The sequence below is a fragment of the Artibeus jamaicensis genome, unplaced genomic scaffold, assembly GCF_021234435.1.
Source record: "Artibeus jamaicensis isolate MK-2021 breed Jamaican fruit bat unplaced genomic scaffold, CSHL_Jam_final contig_548, whole genome shotgun sequence".
Lineage (NCBI taxonomy): Eukaryota > Metazoa > Chordata > Mammalia > Chiroptera > Phyllostomidae > Artibeus > Artibeus jamaicensis.
In genome coordinates this window covers 9,449,510-9,470,487 of record NW_026521883.1, presented here as the reverse complement: position 1 = coordinate 9,470,487, position 20,978 = coordinate 9,449,510, and the positions used below count along the sequence as shown (strand labels likewise).

Below are 20,978 nucleotides of genomic sequence, written 5' to 3'. Positions count from 1 at the left end.
AAAGAAGGATAACAGCCAATTTAAAAACAAAAATAAGAACTGTCAGAAAACAAACTTCATGGAAGTTCAACAACCAAGGAATTGAAGAAGATACATTCATCCAGACTGGTAGGAAGAGCACAGATGGACAGCTGGTGGAGAGAGGACATGCAGCAAGGAGGTGGCTGGTGGATAAACTGGGAGGAGAAACTAGAGGGCAAGGCACATTATTATTAAGTTACCCAAGATGAAAGACAAGGAGAGAATCTTCAAAACAACAAGAAAAAAAAGGAGAGAGTTACCTACAAAAGAGTCCCCATAAGACTATCAGCTGATTTCTCAAAAGAAACCTAAGGCAAGAAAGGGCTGGAAAGAAGTATTCAGAGTCATGAAAGTCATGGACCTACATTCAAGATTACTCTATCCAGCAAAGCTATCATTTAGAATGGAAAGGGGGATAAAGTGCTTCCCAGGCAAGGTCAAGTTAAAGGAGTTCATCATCACCAAGCCCTTATTATATAAAATTAAATTAAAGGGACTTATCTAAAAAAAAAGAGAGATCAAGGCCCTGGCTGGTGTAGCTCAGTGGATTGAGCACGGGCCTGCTAACCAGATAATCACAGTTCGATTCCCAGTCAGGGCACATGCCAGGGTTGCAGGCCGATTCCCTCCAGGCCAGTTCCCAGCAGGGGAAGCACGAGGGGCAACCATACATTGATGTTTCTCTCCCTCTCTCCTTCCTTTCCCCTCTAAAGATAAATAAATAAAATCTTAAAAAAAAAGATCAAAACTATGAACAGTGAAATGACAGCAAACTCACAACTATCAACAACTGAACCTCAAAAACAAAAACAAAACTAAGCAAACAAGTAGAACAGTAACAGAATCACAGAAATGGAGATCACATGGAAGATTATCAAAGGGAAAGGGGGAGAATGGGGGAAAAGGTACAGGGAATAAGAAGCATAATTGGTAGGTACAAAATAGAAGGGGGGGGCGGGGTGTAGTTAAGAATACTACAGGAAATGGAGGAGCCAAAGAACTTATATGTATGACCCATGGACATGAACTAAGTAGAGGAGGGGGATGCTGGTGGGAGGGGAAGTACAGGGGGATAAAGGGAAGGAAAAATGGGACAACTGTTATATGATAATCAATAAAATATACTTAAAAATAAAGTCCTTGTATAATATTCTATCATCTCAGCATTTCAAGGTCTATTTCTATTGAATGATTTTTCTTCTAGCTATGACATTTTCTAACTTATCTACCTACCTAATTAATACAAAATTAAGGATCATGGTTCCTTCTAGGAGGTCAGAAAAAAGGGACACACAGACCCTCCTAAAGTACTGGTAATGTTTTATCTCTAGAATGATGGGTATAGTGTTTACTTTTACTTTGAAGTACATGTGACTCTGTATGTATACTGTATTTCTTGAAAAAATATTATAAAAATTAGGTAAATGCTTTCAAAAATTCAGAAAAAAAAACTTAAAAAGGAGGGGAGCAGGGGAAGGACATCACCAAAAAAGGCAGAGTACTGAACTCTAGGGCTCCATCCTCCCCACTAAAACAACAAATTAGCTGGCATAAATAGAATCAACTTCTGCATAAGTTTGGAATCAAACAATAATAACAACTACAACGAAAACAGCAACCAAGGAAAGGTTTAGCAAAGAAGCACTGCAATAGAAGAGTGCTATGGGGTTTGAAGTTACCACCATCTCTTACTTCCCAGTTCAGCAGAGGTAGCGAAGATGGCAGCCATATTCCCGGTACAGGCTGATAGTGCCAAGGAGGCAATACAAATATGGCTCAAAGAATTATGACTGAAACTTGTGACCTGACAATTTCCTCAAAGACTGCCACAAGTGTTCTCTGCCTTTGTAATGCCTGACCTGGGGCATTTCTAGGGAAAGCAGCCTGGGGCAAGGGAAAACAGAACTACACACCTGAGATGAGAGAGTATGAGAAAAGAAGATATGTGGGGAGAAATGGGCTTCATAAGATCTCACATGAAAGGTCTATCTAGAAAAAGTCCAGCCATTATTAATACAATAAGATCTTTGTGCTACATCGATGTAACCTGGCAGCCAAGGAGAGTAGACTGGAATGTGCATGGGTGAATAATGGTAATTTCACTGTACTAGTCTGTGGGGTGAGTAGACATCTTAGAGTGAATATATATACTGTGTAGCCCTCGCAGTCAAAATGACTGAGCAAGTACAGCAACAAATCTGCAACAGATTTTGCATTAAGCTTGAACACTCCTCCATGGAAACCATTCGGATGATTCAGAAGGCTTTCAGGAACAATGCAAGAAGTGCAGTGCAAATAAAAATGTGGCACAAATGCTTCAAAGACGGACAAGAATCTTTTAAAAGGGACCCATATTGTGGAAGGCCTACAACAAGCAGTACACCTGAAAATGTTGAACATGTATGGGCTGCAATCAACAAGGGTTAGCAGCTGACAACAAGAACTAGAGAGTGATCTGGGGATTCCAAAAACTACTGTGTCCGAGATTTTGATGGAGGATCTAGGCATGAAATATGTTGTGGCAAAATTGGTTCCACAGCTTCTAGTATCAGAGCAGAAGGCACATCATGCTGCAGTTGCTAATGACTTGATTCAAACTGCCACCAATGAACCAGATTTCCTCAAGAAGGTCATAACCAGAGATGAACTGGAGGTCTATGGATATGATCTGGAAATGAAAGCCCATCATCCATGCCCGAAGAAGGCACAGCAAAGTCACAGCAAGATCAAGACCATGTTGGAACAAGTATGAAAGACACAGAGATGAGGACTGGGGGGGGGGGGGGAAGATTTAAAAAAAGTACTGAGTACTTATTTTTTAAAGATGTAACTGTGTTTTTTCATTGGAAAGGTCTTGTCCATCACTAGTATACCCTTCCAGGCCAAATAATTAATAAGGAGTACTACACCTCAATGTTCTTCATAAACTGAGAGATGCAATATGATAAACAACAGCCACAGCTATGGGCAACTGCTGACTGGCAGCTTCATCATGACAATGTGCCTGCCTGTGCATATGTCTTGTGCAGAGATTTTAGGAGAAATATCAAATCGCCTAAGTGACTCAGCCCCACTACAGCCCAGATTTGGTGCCCTGTGACTTCTGGCCTTTCCCAAAACTAAAATCATCTTAGTGAAGAGATTTCAGGTCATATATGAAATTTAGAAAAATGTGATGGTTGTGACGGTGATTCCTATTTCGTAGAGGTTTTGAACAGTGCAAGAGACACTGGGAGAACAGTGTGAGGTCCCAAGGTGCCTACTTTGAAGGGGACTGAGGTGTCATTGCTCTATGTACAATGTTTCTTGTATCTTGTTCAATAAATGTCTCTATTTTTGATAGTGTGTAGCTGAATACTTTCTGGACAGACCTTGTTGTATATAATAAGAAATCTTCTTAGAAGCCACACACATAACACAAGGCTGAACAAAACAGGGTTAAGAAGCCCCTAAGTTTTCACCTCCAGTTTACCTTCAGGCTCCACAGAAACAGGAAGTGAAAACTAAGGCAGCATTGCGAACAGCCTGGTTAAGTATTAAAAGAGTAACCAAACACAAAACCATTCATCCAAAATGTACATAAAAAGTATTTTCCTTACTTCATCTTAATGTTTTTCTTTTCTGAGCTCCATGGGTATTAGGAAACTTCGTTGATTACTAAGCTCATGGTACAAAGACTTCAATAATCACACATGACAAAGAACACATACTTTACAAGAAATAGTTTAGAAAAGGCACTTAATCCACAAATAATAATAATAATAATAATAATAATAGTAATAATAAACTCTGGGATGGAAAAAATCTGATGTCTAAACTTGGCACATAGTAATATTCAAAACATTCAATTTTCCATAAAAAAATTGAGGTATGCAAAGAAATGAGAAATGGTCCATTTCTCATTTATGGTCCATTCTCAGGGAAAAAAAGACATTCACACAAAAACTGTACCTGAAGCTCAGGCAAAGGAAACCAAAAAGAACTAAAGGAAATCAAGAAAACGGAATCACACCAAGTAGAGAATATCAATAAAGAAATAGGAATTACAAAACTTCCAGTCAAGATGACTAAGTAGGTATACACAGCACCCCTTCCCCTGATAACCGTATATAAATTACAACTAAAGTACAGATCAATCATCATTCAGAACCATCTTAAATCTGGCTGAAGGATGTCTTCCCACTATGGAGTTAAACAAGCCACATCAAGACTTAGTAGGAGAGGCAGAGACTCAGAACAGGCTCTTCCCACACTCACATGTGGCAGATAAAAACTGGGAAGAATCTCTACTGCACAGGTCTCCCCACAAAACTGAGGGGTCCCAGCCCCTCACTAGGCTCCCCAGTGCCAGGAAAATAGTCCCTAGACCTTCTGGCTGTAAAAACCAGGGGAGATTGAGGCTGAGAGAGACAGAGGGTATCTGGAGTCTCAGGCAGTTCCCCTTAAAGGCCCACCACCCATGGACTTATCCAGACTCACTCCCTCTGATGTCCAGCGCTGGGGAAGCAGATTGAGGGGCACCAGAGACACATGGGGAGGAAATGAATAGGCCAGCAAAAGAGTGTGAGCTGAAGGGGGGCAGCTTTCTCCCAGACAAAAATGCTGGCAAAAGCCATTGTTCCTTTGTTGAGCCCCCACCCCCCAATGCCAGCTCTGTGGTGGGGGATGAGGGTAGAAGCATATTTGAGACTCCATCAACTTGGCTCACACACTGCCCTGCCATGGTGATTCCCTGAGGTCTCACCCCATCCAACTTTCAGGCCCACTCAAGCTGTTTCCAGTAGCTTTTCCACACTAATAACCTGTCTTGGCTCATCCTTCAGATTTTCCTAAAAGCTCTCAAATCAGCAGTATCTGGCCTCAGCGTGGTCTGTACGTTTTACTAACTGGCCCAGGCCTAAAACTAACAGCAGCTGAGCTCGGGGTTGCAGCTTTGCCTCACCTGGGCACCTCCAAGCCTAGCAAAAGTGGCAGTCATCTGCAGATCTGTTTATAGCTCAGGCCAGGTGGCCCCAGGAAGAACACAGGTGGGGGCTGACCTTGATATGCACCTCCTGGAAGGCCCAAAGCAAGCACTACCAGCAGACAGCTTCAGACCACATCGAAGCACCACCAGGAGACATAACATGTTAGACTACAAGACAAGTCTCAATAAAGCTTAAAAGAGTGAAATCATATAAAGTTTATTTTCTGATAATAGAATAAAAGTAGGTATCAGGCTTCCGGCCAAGATGGAGGCATAGGTGGAAACACTGTCTTCTCCCACAACCAAGTTTAAAGACAACAAAGTTTTTGTAACAAAAACGCAGCCAAAACACAGAAAATTGAACTGTACAGAAGTCTGACAACAACAGAACATTCAGCTAGACTGGTAAAAGGGGTGGAGTTGGCGGCTGGCGGAGCGGGGTCGGGCAGGAAGAAGCAGCCCTACTGATCCAGGCACACAGGCGGCAGTTGGTGAATCCCAGGCGTGGGGTGGCAACGGGTGGACCCAGTGAGGGCACAAGGCGGCTGGCTGAGCATGGTCACACATTTGCACGCAGATAAACCAAGCAAAGGAACGAGCAGTGAGACAGACCGCTCAGGCTAGGGCCCCAGTGACTAGAATTAGAGCCTGAAAACACCAATTTGAAAGACTTTCGGGGTCCAGGTGCCAGGAGACTTCGTTGGAGAGACCCACAGGGTCCTGGAGGGTACACAAGCCCACACACACGGGAACGGGCACCAGGGGGGCCCAGTTTGCTTGTGGGAAGCAACAGAGGGGACAGAAATCTGAGAGCAGAACAAACACCATTGCCCCTCTCTGACCCCGCCTCCATATACAGTATCACAATCCAGCAAATGGGTCGCCCCACCCTCGTGAACACCTAAGGCTCCACCCCCTCATACATAACAGGCGAGAACAGACCAAAACATTATGGCTCAAGAAGAACAGCTCAAAGCCCCAGAGCCAATAAATCTAAGCAAAGAAGAAATAGCCAAACTTTCAGATGCACAGTTCAAAACACTGGTGATCAGGATGCTCACAGAACTGGTTGATTTTAGTCACAAATTAGAGGAACATATGAAGGCTAAACTAATTGAAATGAAGGGAAATGCACAGGAAACCAACAGTGATGGAAAGAAAACTGGGACTCAAATCAAGGGAGTGGACTAGAAGGAAGAAAAAAATGACCAAACAGAAAAGAATGAAGAAACAAGAATTTTAAAAAAGAGGAGAGGCTTAGGAACCTTCAGGACATCTTTAAACGTTCCAACATCCGAATTATAGGGGTATCAGAAGGGGAAGAGGAACAGCCATGAGTGGAAAAGTTATTTGAACAAATAATAAAGGAGAACTTCCCCAATCTGGCAAAGGAAATAGACTTCCAGGAAATCCAGGAAGCTCAGAGAGTCCCAAAGAAGTTGGACCCAAGAAGGCACACACCAAGGCACATCATAATTACATTACCCAAGATTAAAATAAAGGAGAGAATCCTAGAAGCAGCAAGAGATAAGGGGACAGTCACCTACAAAGGAGTTCCCATCAGAATGTCAGCTGACTTGTCAAAAGACACTTTGCAGGCAAGAAGGAGCTGGAAAGAGGTATTCCAAGTCATGAAATCCAAAGACCTACATCCAAGATCGCTCTATCCAGCAAAGCTTTCATTTAGAATGGAAGGGCAGATAAAGTGCTTCTCAGATAAGATCAAATTCAAAACGTTCATCATCACCAAGCCCTTATTATATGAAATGTTAAAAGGCCTAATCTAAGAAAAAGAAGATAAGAAGATAAAAAATATGAACAGTGAAAGGACAGCAAACTCACAGTTATTAACAACCACACCTAAAACAAAAACAATCTAAGAGGACAGCTAGATCAGGAGCAGAACCACAGAAATGGAGATCACATGGAGGGTTAGCAACAGGGGAGTGGGAGGAGGAGAAGGAGGAAGAAGGTACAGAGAATAAGTAGCATAGACAGTAGGTAGAAAATAGACAGGGGGAGGGCAAGAACAGTATGGGAAATATAGAATCTAAAGATCTTGTGACACATGGACATAAACGAAAGGGGGGGAATGGTGGGGGAGGGGTATGCAGGGTGGAGGGGAATGAAGGGGGAATGGGACAATTGTAATGGCATAATCAATAAAATATATTTAAAAAATAAAAAATAAAGTTAATTTTGTCTGTAAAAAATAAAAAATAAATAATAGGTAAAAAGGATTATAATTGAATACTATAAAGAATAGTACACCAACAAATCAAGTAACCTATATGTCCTATGAATACACAAAGTACCAAAACCAATTCCAGAAGAAACACAAAATCTGAGCAAACTCGATCAGGTAGACTGAATCATTATCAAAAACTTCCACCAAAAGAAGCCCTGGCTGCTGTAGCTCAGTGGATTAAGTGCGGGCCTGCGAACCAAACAATCGCGGTTCAATTCCCAGTCAGGGCACATACTGGGGTTGCAGGCCAGTTCCCAGCAGGGGACGCATGAAAAGCAACCACACATTGATGTTTCTCTCCCTCTCTCCTTCCCTTCCCCTTTAAAGATAAATAAATAAAATCTTAAAAAAAAAAAAACTTCCCCCAAAAGAAATGTCCAGGACCATGTTGGCTTCACTGATAAATTCTACCAAAGAATAATTATGAATAATTACTTTGAGAAACCATCTTTCTCAAACTCTCTCAACATCTGGAAAAGGACAGAACACTTCCTAACTCATTCTGTAAAGCAAGCCATGATTACCTTGGTATGAAAACTAGGTAAAAAACATAAAAAAATTATAGACCAACATCCCTTACAAATACAGATGCAACAATCCTCAATAAAATACCGTACTAGCAGACCTTATCTAACAGCATAATAAAAGGATTATACGTTATGACGAATTGAGATTTATGTCAGATGGGCCAGCTACAAAAATCAACACAATACACTACTTTAACATAATGAAGAGAAAAACTACATGATCATCTCCATTAATACAAAAATAAAGCATTTGACAAAATCTATCACTATCATGACAAAAATATTCAAACTAGGAATAGTATAAAACTTCTTAACCTAAAAAGTGATTTTACAAAAAACCCAGTTAAAATACTCAATGGATGAAAGACTGAAAGCTGGCCCTTCCCCCAAGATTAAACAAGACAGGGATGCTTTCATTTGGCACTTCTATTCAACAATGTACTGGAAGTTCTAGCTAGAAAAACTAGGCAAAAAGGACAAAAATAAAGAAATAAAAGCTATCCAAATTGGAGAGAGTAAAATTATCTATTCACAGTTGACATGATCCAACAGAAAGAACATACACAAAAAAATTACTAGAGCTATTAAATTTAGCACAAAAATCAGTTGTAGTCCTATACGCTAGCAATGAACAATCTGAAAATGAAATTAGAAAATAATTCCATTTATAATAGCATCATAAATATACTCAGAGATAAATTTAGTTAACAAGATGTAAGAAATGTACACTAAGAACTGGGGAAAAATTACTGGAAAAAAAAAACCCCACAATATAAATAATGGAAAAAATCCTGTCATCCATGGATTGGAAGACTTTAAATATTAAGACAGCAATATAGCCCTGGATGGTGTGGCTCAGTGAACTGAGTGCTGGCCTGCAAACAAAAGGGGTGCAGGTTCGATTCCCAGTCTAAGGCACACGCTGGGGTTGCAGGCCAGGCCCCCAGTTAGGAATGCATGAGAGGTAGCCACATGTTGGTGTTTCTCTTCTTTCCCTCCCCTTTCTAAAATAAATAATAAAAAAAAATTTTAAGACAGCAATACAATTCAAAGCAACCTATGTATTCAATACAATCTCTGTCAAACTCCCAATGGCCTTTTTACAGAAATGAAAAAGCTGTTCCTAAAATTCATATAGACATTATAGTTTCTGCTTCTATATGTAAAGAGCATAGAAGTTGTGGTTCCCAAACTTGTAAAAAAGTGAAAAAATAAGAACTCTCTTCATATCCATCAAAGAATTGTGATCAGAGTAAATCACTACCCTGAAAACTAGAGAGGACATAGAGAATCACAGGTAACTAGAATCAAAAGCCCAGGAGCATGAAGCCCACTGCTGGAGAGACATTATTTCTTTTAACAAACCTTACAAGCATGGAGAGAATAGGATGAAACACTTAAAATGACAGACAGAAAGAAAAAACACCAGCCTAGACTGCTGTATCCAGTGACATTATTCTTCAATAGTAAAGAAGAAATAAAGGCCCTGGCTGCTGTGGCTCAGTGGATTGAGTGCTGGCCTACAAACCAAGGGTGGCCGGTTTGATACCCAGCCAAGGCACATGCCTGGGTTGCAGTCCAGGTCGCCAGTGGGGGACACACAAAAGGCAACCACACATTGATGTTTCTCTCCCTCTCTTACTCCCTTCCCTTCTCTCTAAAAATAAATAAATGAAATCTTAAAAAGAAAAGAGAAATGAAGACTTTCTCAGACAAACAAGAACAGAGAGAATTTGGTGCCAAGAGACCTGCCAATGTAAGAAATGTCAAAAGAAGTTCTTTAGAAAGATGACTGGCCAAAAACTCAAAGTTACATAAAGATGAGCATTAGAAAGAGAATAATTAAAAGTAAAAATAAAATCTCTTTCTTTTTCTGAATTGATCTAATAACTAGCTATTGGTTCAAAATAATCATAAAAAGTGTTTCAGGTGATTATAGTTTATGGGTAAGTATAACAAATCACAGAAATGTTATAAGAGATAGGAGGGAGGACTTGGAAATCCTATTATAAGGTACCTGCCGACTATGAAGCAGAATAGTGTTACTTGGAAGCAGCATTAAGTAGTTGTAAATGTATACTGCAAGTCATAAGGCAACCACTAATTTTTTTTATTCACATGCAGTTACAAGTAACAATAAATAGCCAAAATGCAAATAGTAAATCTTGGAAAATCTTGAAAAATAAAATTAGAGGGCTAACACCTCATGACTGCAAAACTACTACAAAGCTACAGTAATCAAAACAGTGTGGTACAGGCATCTAGAGAAATGCTCTATATGCTAGCTAGAAATGCTAAAGGCATATAGAGAAATGCAACAGAGGTAAGAGTCCAGAAATAAACCCACACATCTATGACCAACTGATTTTCAAAAAGAATTCCAAGATCACTTACTAGGGAAAGAATAGTCTCATCTATAAATAGTAACAGCAAAATTGGATACCCATATGCAAAAGAATGAAGTTGGGCCTTAACCTCACACTGTATAATTCAAAATGGATCAAAGACCTAAATATAAAAACTACAACCATGAAACTCTTACAACACACAGATTCTCAACATCACTTGTGACTATAAAAAATGCAATTCAAAACATGAGATACCACTTTACACTTAAAAGCATGGCTATAATCAAAATATAGAAAATAAGTGTTGGCGAGGTTGTTGAGAAATCTAGAATCCTTATGTACTGCTGATGGGAATGCTGCATGATATAGCAGCTGTGGAAAGCAGTAAGATTGATTCCTCAAGAGTTAAACATACAATTACCATATGACCCAGCAGTTCTACTTGTATATATGTATACCTAGAACAATTGAAAGCAAGGACGGATGCTTGTACACCGGTGTTCACCAGCATTTCAGCTGAAAAAAATGAAAAAGTCTGGACCTGGCTGGTGTAGCTCAGTGGATTGAGCACAGGCCTGCGAACCAGATAATCTCGGTTTGATTCCCAGTCAGGGCACATACCAGGGTTGCAGGCCAGTTCCCAGCAGGGGACGCATGAAAGGCAACCATGCACTGATGTTTCTCTCCCTCTCTCCTTCCCCTCTAAAGATAAATAAATAAAAACTAAAAAATAAAAAAAAAAAGTCTGGAGATACTGGTGATAATTGCAAAACAATGTGAATGCATAGAAACATACACTTAAAATCATCAAAAGGGTAAACTTTATGTTATGTGTATTTTACCAAATTTTTTTAAAGCAAGAATAGAAATGGAAGGAACTACTGTGTGAATCTGTGTAGTCACCACTTACAAAATACAGCAGCTTGAGATAGAGGTCCATTTAATAAGTACCTACTTAAAATATGAAATAGGACCAATTATAAACAAAGTGAAAAATCTCTACCAAAAAATGGGCAAAGGCCTTGAATAGACATTTCATCAGAAAAGATATCAAATGGCCAATAAATGTAAGAAAAACTTGCTCCGCTAGGGAAATGCAAAGCAAAGTCACAAGTTACATGCACTAGGATGGCTGTAATGTAATTAAAAACAAGAAAAGATGTCCTGGCTGGTGTGGAGTGCTTCCCAGACAAGGTCAAGTTAAAGGAGTTCATCATCACTAAGCCATTATTACATGAAATGTTTAAGGAACTCATTTAGGAAAAAGGTCACAACTATGAATATTGAAATGACAACAAACTCACAACTATCAACAACTGAATCTAAAAAAAAAAAACACTAAGCAAACAATGAGAACAGAAACAGTAATAGATATGGAGATTATTTGGAAGGTTGTCAGCAGGGAAGGTTGTCACTTGGAAGGGAGAGAATGGAGAAAAAGGTACAGAGATTAAGAAGCATAATGGGAAGGTACAAAATACACAGGGGGATGTTAAGTTCAGTATAGGAAATGGAGAAGCCAAAAAACGTATACGCACAACTCATGGGCATGAACTAAGGTGGGGGAACTAAGGTGGAGGGAAGGGGGGTACCGGACAGAGGGGGAGGCAAAGGGAGAAAAACTGGAACAACTGTAATAGCATAATTAGTAAAATATACTTTAAAAAATGTTTTAATTTAAAAAAAAAAGCTGGATGAGGTGGTTCTTCTACTTTAGTCACCATGAGCAATAGGACAAAACCCAGAAACAGCTATTACAAGTCACTTCACAGATATGGTATCACAAGAACTTTATACCTAAAAAACACAATACAAAAATTTCCATTTCTCACAATCACCTTTACAAGGCAGTTTTACATGGGCTAAATAACTCGCCCCACTATCCACTGTAAGCCCGATTTCCCTCCTATCAGTGACTTCCCCTTGTTATGTCACCCGGAATTAAAACTTAGCTCTGAGTCAGTCTTCTCCTTTATCTCATGGTCTCCAGATATAATTAGCTGTTCCTTCAAAAGAAGCTTTAGAGGCAGAGATACTTGACATTCTGTGTATACCCCTCACTGGAGTGCAAACTTTGGCGGTAATCTTCCATTCTTTGCTTCATTGCCTGATCTGTAAAATGGCAATAGCCACTCCTCAAGTGGCTTGCTGTGAGGATGAAATAAGATAATGTATCCAAAGAATTTAACATGCTGCCTATAACATAAGCACTCAATAAACTGCCATATTTCGTTACAACAGGCCCTCGCTGCTACTCGATTATGTCTGTACGTCTTCAACTGGCTACCTTCATTCCCACATTTTGGTAGTTCAAAGGGTTCTGCACACCAGATTTACCTTTCATACACACAAATACATCCTGTAGTAACAGCTTAAAAAAACTTCCATTCCATGGCCTTGACTGGTATAGCTCAGTGGATTGAGTGCTGACCTGCAAACTGAAGGGTCATTGGTTCAATCCCCACTCGGGACACATGCCTGGGTTGTGGGCCAGGTCCCCAGTTGGGGACATGTGAGAAACAACTGTTTCTCTCTCACACAAAAATGTTTCTCTTCCTCTCTTTGTCCCTTCCTCCCCCTCTCTCTAAATATAAATAAATAAAATCTGAAAAAAAAAAGAAACCTTCCATGGATCCCTAATTATGACAATATCAAATCTACCTTCCTTTAATTATCCTCTAGTAAGAGCTACTCTTAAACTTTAGGTTACACAGGAATCATGTGGAGTGCTTGTTAAAACATATTATTGTACCCTGCCTCTAGAGCAGGACTGTGATGACCAGGCATGTGCCCTGACTGGGAACTGGTCGGGTGACATTTTGGTTCATAGGCCAGCACTCAATCCACATCAGCCAGGGCCCAAAACATTTTCTTGCCTATCCAAATGATAACAATTCTTTAAGGCTGTGGTTCTCAACACTGCCTGTAAGTTATAATCACCTGAGAAAGCTTTTAAAACCATGGATATATCACCCACCAGATTCTGATTCAAATGATCATAGGATTCTGATCCCAATGATCATCACCCATTTGATTCTGATGAGCACTCAATTACATAACAGATTATATTACTTTGTACCTTTCAAGTATTGTTTCTCCAACTTGGTCTGTGATTGTATCTTCAATTTCTACATTCCTATAGCACTAGTATGGTGATGAACACATAGTAGGAGCTCTGTGGTTATTTTATTCATTATGGATTCAAAAGAGAGTTCAGAGCTTTAAAATATTTCTAATCTATCCAATTCAAGAAACTATACTCCCTCTTTTTAAATAAAGTTTTGCAACAAACTAATTTTGTTATGTTGAGTCATTTAACTAATGTGTTCCTGCCCCAATAAACAAATTGGGAAGAAATATACTAATGTATCAAAATGCCACGAATAATAATACAATGATTAATATCATAAACAGCTTCACAGTTGCTTACTTACAGCAAATGGCCTTTTCTAAATCCATTAAGACTGTTCCAAAACAGTTAAAGAGAATGAAAGCACACATATTTAAAGATGCAGAAGCTCTGAATAGTTCTGATTTGTTTTCTCAACAGATGTGCATCTTTCAAGTCCTGAATTCACCAGATGCATATTAAATTAATCCATACTTTTAATTTTTACATAACACACCACTCTAGTTTTATAAATACACCACCACATTGAGCAGAATCCATTGTTGCTTTACAACATTAAATATTAACAGATTATCTCCACTGTGCAAAAAAAAAGGCCCTGGCTGGTGTAGCTCAGTGAATTGAGTCCAGGCCTGCAAACCAAAGCATCACCAGTTTGACTCCCAGTCAGGTCACATGCCTGGGTTGCAGGCCATATCCCTGGTATGGGGTGTGCTAGAGGCAACCACACATTGATGTTCCACTCCCTCTCTTTCCCCCTTCATTTCCTATCTCTCTAAAATAAATTTTAAAAATTTTTAATACATAAAAATGCACTTTAATGCAGCCAAACGTGTGCTTGCTAAATATAGGTTATAATATCCCCATTATTTTTAAATTGGCCAATTTGTATCTAGAATGTGAAAAATAAATTTGCTCTTAACTAAAGATCCAATGACATCTGGTACTTAAGGAAAAAAAAAAACCTCACTCAACACTTTAGAAACTACCTAGAGAATTCAACCAAATATTTGAAATCTAATAATGTAGTAGTTTAATAGCCCAATTAAATTTCCTGGAAAATGTACTTCTCATAAAATCCTAATTTCTGAAGAAAAATTAAATTATACTTTCTTCATTAACTAAAATGAACCAATTAGTGTATTCTATCAAAAACAGGAATGGACTAAGATTCGGGAGCCCTGGGCTCCAATCTGACTCATTATCTATAAAATCTTGAACCAGTCACTTAGCGTTTAAGCAATCTCAGCTTAACAAGAAAGAGTCTAACTAGACCATTTCCATGTTTTCATTTAGATTTATGATTCCACAACCTATGAAACTCAAGAAACATAAGCATTAACCAGAGGGATCCCATTAAAGATTAAATGATCCTACCTATTGAATACCTGATCTCTGGAAAACCTAACTGCTTTCATACAGATGGTTCCCTGTGTCCACTAAACATGAAGTTTCTAAACAGTTTTTATATCATATCCCAGATAACCAGAATATTTGGATGTCACAGTATTAAGATATTATAGAATAACAAAGGGTGTCCTGTAAGTCCAGCACAGGACAGTTATGAAGCTAAGTGAAAGAGGATTCTAGCTAACAATTACTAATTAGGCTATGTAAGAAACAGTGTGTCAGGACAGCATTTTATTACTTGTATAATAGATATTCCCACCCTGGGTCAGAATTGGAAGTAATCAGGCAACTACAGTAGTACCCATGTACTCTTCCTACTCAATCTTTGCCAGCTTAAGCTTCTGGATAGTCTTTGGTAGTGTAAGAAGCAGGAAACATGGAGCTCTGGCCAAGAAATCTGCATAGCTGACACCCTGAACAACAGTAAAATGCAAATGGCAAAGGATCTTATCTTTAGTGATGGTTCAAAAATTCTAAATTTAGATCTTCTTTACCACTTGCAACTGTCATATGGCCAGTACTTTTAGCTCACACTTCCTAATCTCAAAGAATTAGATACCTGTCAGTTAACTCCTAATGATCTAATATCAATCTTTTTAAAAGAAAAAAATTAAGACTCTGAACAATACTTCTAATCACATCTCAACATGTTAGGAAAATCTCCGTTCAAATCTACTCCCACAGATTATTTTATTCATTTTAGTTTCTCTTAAAAAAAAGCCCTGGCTGGTGCAGCTCAGTGGATTGAGTACCGGCCTGAGAACCAAAGGATTGTGTTTTGATTCCCAGTCAGGGCACATGCCTGGGTTGTGGACCAGGTCCACAGAAGGGAGCGAGTGAGAGGCAACCACACATTGATGTTTCTCTCCCTCTTTCTCCCTCCCTCCCCCTCTCTCTGAGTTTGGTGTTGAGTTTTCAGATGTAACACCAAAAGTGCTCAATGAAAAGAAAAACTTTGCCTGGCTGGTGTAGCTCAGTGGATTGAGCACGGGCCTGCGAACCAGACAATCGTGGTTCAATTCCCAGTCAGGGCACATGCCAGGGTTGCAGGCAAGTTCCCTGAAGGCCAGTTCCCAACAGGGGACACACGAAAGGCAATCACACATTGATGTTTCTCTCCTTCTCTCCTTCCCTTCCCCTCTAAAAGATAAATAAATAAAATCTAAAAAGAAAAGAAAAACTTGGCAAGTTGGACCTTTACTAAACTTAAAAACATCCATACTATGGAAGACACTTAAGAGAATAAAGACACAAGCCACAAATGAAAAGGAAATATTAGCTAAATACATGTCTGATACAGTTTTTATATGCAAAATATACAAAACATTTAAAATTCAACAATAAGAAAAGAAACAACTTAATAAGGGGCAAAAGATCTAATAGGTCACCAAAGAAAACATACAGATGGCAAATGAGTATATGAAAAGATGTTTAACACTGAAAGGTAAGATAAATTAAAACACCTACTTGAATGGCTTAAGCACAAAAACTGATAATACCAAATACTGGCAAGGATGTGGAGAATAGAAATGCTCATTGCTGCTGGGAATGAAAAATGGTACAAACACTTTGGAAAGCAATTTGGCAGTAATTTACAAAATTAAATTAAACATAGTCTTTATTTGAAAAATAATTAAATAAATTTTAAAAAAAGAAAAAAATTTAAAAAAACAACAAAAAAACCCACATAGTCTTATAAGGTCCTGCAATCATGTCCTGAGATATTTACCCAAAGGAGTTAATGTCTAGCCCTGACTGGTATGGCTCAGTGGGTAGAGCATTGTCTCATAAACCTAAAGGTCACTGGTTCGATTCACAGTTCAAACCGGGTCAGGGCACACACCTGGGCTGCAGGCTAGGTCCCCAGTTAGGGGTGTGCAAGAGGCAACAGATTGATGTTTCTCTCCCTGTCTTTCTCCTTCCTTTCCCCTCTCTCTAAAAATAAATTAATTAATTTTAAAAAAAAGAAAGAAAGCATATATCTAGAGAAAACTCTGCACGTGCATATTTATAGCAGCTGAATTCATAATCACCAAAAAAAAAAAAAGAAAGCTGCCAAGATGTCCTTCAGTAACTGAAAGGATATGCCCTGGCTGGTATGGCTCAGTTGGTTGGAGCACAGTAATCGAAAGGTTGTGGGTTCAATTCCCAGTCAGGACACATACCTAGGTTGCAGGTTGACCCTCGGACTGACAGCCAAATATCGATGTTTCTCTCTTCCTTCCTCTCTCCCTAAAAATGCAATGAAAAAATGTCCTTGGGTAAGGATTAAAAAAGTGAAGGGATAAACAACTGTGGTACATCAATATAATAGAAAATTATTCAGGAATAAAAGGAAATTATTCCTCAAGCTCATTGATACTCATGTCTTTGACACAGAGAAAGTTAAATGCATACTGCTAAGTGAAAAAAAAGTATAAAAATACTACATACTATATGATTCCAACTATATGAAATTTTGGAACAGGCAAAAACTATATAGAGACAGTAAAAAGGTCAGTGGTTGCTAGGGATTCTGGAGGAATGAGAGGAGGGTAGTAAAACTATTCTGTATGAAACTGTAATGATGGAAAATGTTACTATGCATTTGTTAAAACCCATGGAACCATATAACGCAAAGAGTGAACCTTAATGAAAACTATGGATTATAGTGAGCACTAATGTACCAACATAGGCAACATTGGTTCATTAACTGTAACTAATGTGCCACACTGATACAAGATGTTATTAATAGGGAAAGTGGGGGGAGGAACATGTGGATGAGAGAGAGGAACTGTACCTGCTCAATTATTCTGTACACCAAAAACTGTTCCCCAAAAAGTCAGTTTGGTTTTTTTTCAACACGTCCCCCCATTCACAACACAGACCAGGCAAAGGGCCTGGGCCGACGTGTATATGGGGTGGGTTCACTCTGCCTCCTCCTTCTGTACAGGTGGTGTAAGACCACAGCCCGTGGTAAGCACTGGGAGGCCCAAAAAGTCAGTTTTTTAAAAAACTAGACATCTGCAATCCCAAAAGGTAAATACTGCTACTTTTACAGAAAGTCTAGTCAGTGAAAAAATAAAATTAACTTTAAATAAAATCAAATTTTAATTTAAATAATTTAAATTAAAAAATAATTTACCTTGAATCCCTTTGCCTTTTTCCTGGCATTAATCATATCGGTCATATCCCTGCTCACTAGCACCTACATCAGAGAGTGACAGCTAGGAAATGGAGAAGATACCCAGCTAGGAAGCTGCTTGATCAGTTATGGTTAGCAATTGAGCCTGAAGAACTAAAATGAGATCTGATGACTATCATGGACACTCAAGCATGCACACAGACACACACTTTTTCACATAATTCATTATTGCCAACCACTCAGTGTGTATTTATAAATTTACCAAGAAGGAAGTAAATGTATGGTACTTTCAGTCAGAGTCACCAATCTTCAAAACCCCTTTTTGTAGATTAAAGAGTTAGAATGTATAAGCCAGAGAAATCAGTGTGGGTCCAATGCTATTTTCCCCTAGAAATTTATGTGACATTTTGATGGAGACACCAACTGCAGTATTCTGACGAGCTTACCCAGCATTTAGAGCTGTTGCACCAAGTCCTTTGTGATGGTAAGGGCAATGGTTACCTGTTCACTCAGCTTCTCTGGCCAAGGCCAAATCCAAGAGAATTATCTCTTACCTTGGTATGCCAATGCCTCCATTGTGATGGGTGAGCAATTATTGAAGAACAATTCTCATCCCTGACACCCCGGCCCTACATAACTACCCACCCAGCGTTTCTGGGTAACTAACAGACTACAGAGGTGTAGGAGCAGTCCATCTGTCTCCCTACATCACCAGAACACTCCCGCTGAAAACATTAAGAATGGCTCTATTCTGTCCAGGTGGCTCTCTTCAGTCTACTCTGGGATACCACACCAGTTTTACTTAGAGTTTCTCAAAGATGCCTGGGTCTTTCTGGTCCATATCAGATGTCAACTACTGTAACCTGAACAAGTTATGGTCTTTTCCAGCTCAGTAAACCCAAAAGCTTGACTTCAGGATTTATTAATATCCAAACTGAAAAGTAACAAGCATGTGCCCTATGATCTGTATGGTACTATTTACATGAAAACTATAGAAACTGCCATAATGTATAACAAAACTAACTACCAAAAGACTAAGCTTAAGTGGATCACCAAATTAAAAATCGCCAGCAGAAGCTTCTCTTCTGGTTGTGACATCAAAGAGAAAAAAAGATTTATTCGGGACCTCCATAATCCATTTTCTTGGCAACTCCATCAGGAGTGGCCTTTGGTTAAGCACTACTAACAAGAATCTCTTTTTTGATCTTTAGAGACAGAAAGGAAGAGAGAGGGGAAGAGTGAAAAGGGGGAGCATCGATTTGTTGATCCACTTATTACGCATTCACTGGCTGGTTCTTGTATGTGCTCTGACAAGGGGTTGAATCTGCAACCTTGGTGTATTAGGAGAATACTCTAAAAAACTGAGCTACTCAGAGCATTTGTAACCTTGCTCCCTGGTGTATGTGCTTAGTTCGGCTCAAATAAAATCATAAAACTTCTCTTAAAAAAAAAAAGAACAAAAAATAATGGTTTATTCCGTGAATGACAACAAAGATACATGAAGCTACCTAATGAGTATGTAGTCTGAATAAACAATTACTTTTAACAAATGTCTGTGATCTTTCTGTGTAACTCAGCATAAAAATGCAAAAAAATGCAAATTCTATTAGTTACGTGTTCACTGAAACAGCTGACATTATAAAACCTAAATCTGAGGATTTTTATTTTTGAAAAATAATCTGATGAATTCAAAGCCACAAAACACAAAGGGGTGAGAAAATAAGGAATCTGAAACAGATGGCATCTGATTTTTTTCCTGAGTCCATCTTGAACACAATCTCAATAATGTCAAAATCCAATCTAGCTCTTCAAATAAGTTATTTCCCAAAGACAATGATAATTCTGAAATAAATTTACTTTTTCCCCTTATAGCTTCTCAAAGTTTTTTATATTAGGCAGAAATGAGTAGAGAGAAGTTAAATGTTTAAAAAATATTGTTTCACAAAGTCTAAAGTTCTTTCATGAAACTCTACTTTCACTTATCTCAAGCCATAGAAGCACGGACTCAACACTGATGACAGTAAAATCTGTCTATATCAGCCTTTTTTCTGGATACAATAATTATTTATCCTTATTACAGAAGACCACATTGTATTTTTTAAATGCTTTACAATAGAAACAAGTTCTGGAAGAATACTCATTTGGTTCGAGTAAAGCATTGTCTGGCCTTTTAACAACATTTCCAAGGCCCTGACTGGTATAGCTCAATGGATTGAGTGTGGGCCTTCGAACCAGAGTATCACGGTTCGATTCCCAGCCGGGGCACATGCCTGGGTTGCAGGCCAGTTCCCAGCAGGGAACCCATGAGAGGCAACCATACATTGATATTCTCTCCCTCTCTCCTTCCCTTCCCTTCTAAACATAAATAAATAAAGTGTTTTAAATAAATAAATATAAAGAAATAAGAACATTTCCATAGTAACTTTCACTCCTGATTTGGCAACACCAATAAAACTAACTGTACTGTGTTTATTACTTGATTTTAGCACATGGTATATAAACTTTCCCAATCTTTCCTAAAACTTTCTGAGATCATCTAAGAGATGGATATTAAAGGAAGGTTTAGTCATTTTTAGGTTTCCTGACAAGCAAATTCCATTAACTGACAACTGCAAAGATCCTTACAATGGCCTCATACTTTCAGTGGAAAAGGTCGCTGAGAAAAGCATCATCTCTAACAATCTCTATTGGTGCCTGTAATTTAAATAGATCTTTTCACTGTAACAGCTAGTATCCTCTTATACCATTATATGGTTTATTAAAGTTTTATGGGAAGACAGTGAAAAAACAGCTTCTGATAGTTTTACCAACAAAGCAAAACTTTATAAAAGTTGAAAAGATGAAAAAAAGGATCTAGGAAAATACAACTAAAAGCTTTAAAGATACACTAAAGACTTTACACTCTTAAGAAAGTAATTTAGAAAGCTAAATAATCTTACAGAAAACTACAACTACTAAAAACATAATTTCAACTTTAAAAAAGCATAGTTTATTAAATAATTTTAAATATATCCATTTATTTATCAACCAATATTTATTGCTTATTATATAGCTACAGCAGTGGATAAAATTTAAAATAGTATTTCTACCTCAAGGAGCATGCAATATAGTTAGAGACATTACAGTTTCATTTTTTTTTCTAATTCAACACTGTTTAAAAGACAGCTACATGAAGAAAAATACATTTGAAATTTCCCCTCTAAA

The 20,978-nt window shown here is 38.5% G+C and overlaps 1 protein-coding gene and 1 non-coding gene across 8 annotated transcripts in view; both read right to left on the bottom strand.

Moving 5' to 3' along the window:
* Nucleotides 1–20,978, bottom strand: part of CSNK1G1 (casein kinase 1 gamma 1) — a 171,688-nt gene that overhangs the window by 147,874 nt on the left and 2,836 nt on the right. The window lies entirely within an intron of this gene.
* On the bottom strand, nucleotides 17,491–17,622 carry LOC119057154 (small nucleolar RNA SNORA51). The gene has a single exon (XR_005084019.1). It is a non-coding gene; the product is annotated as a small nucleolar RNA SNORA51 (small nucleolar RNA).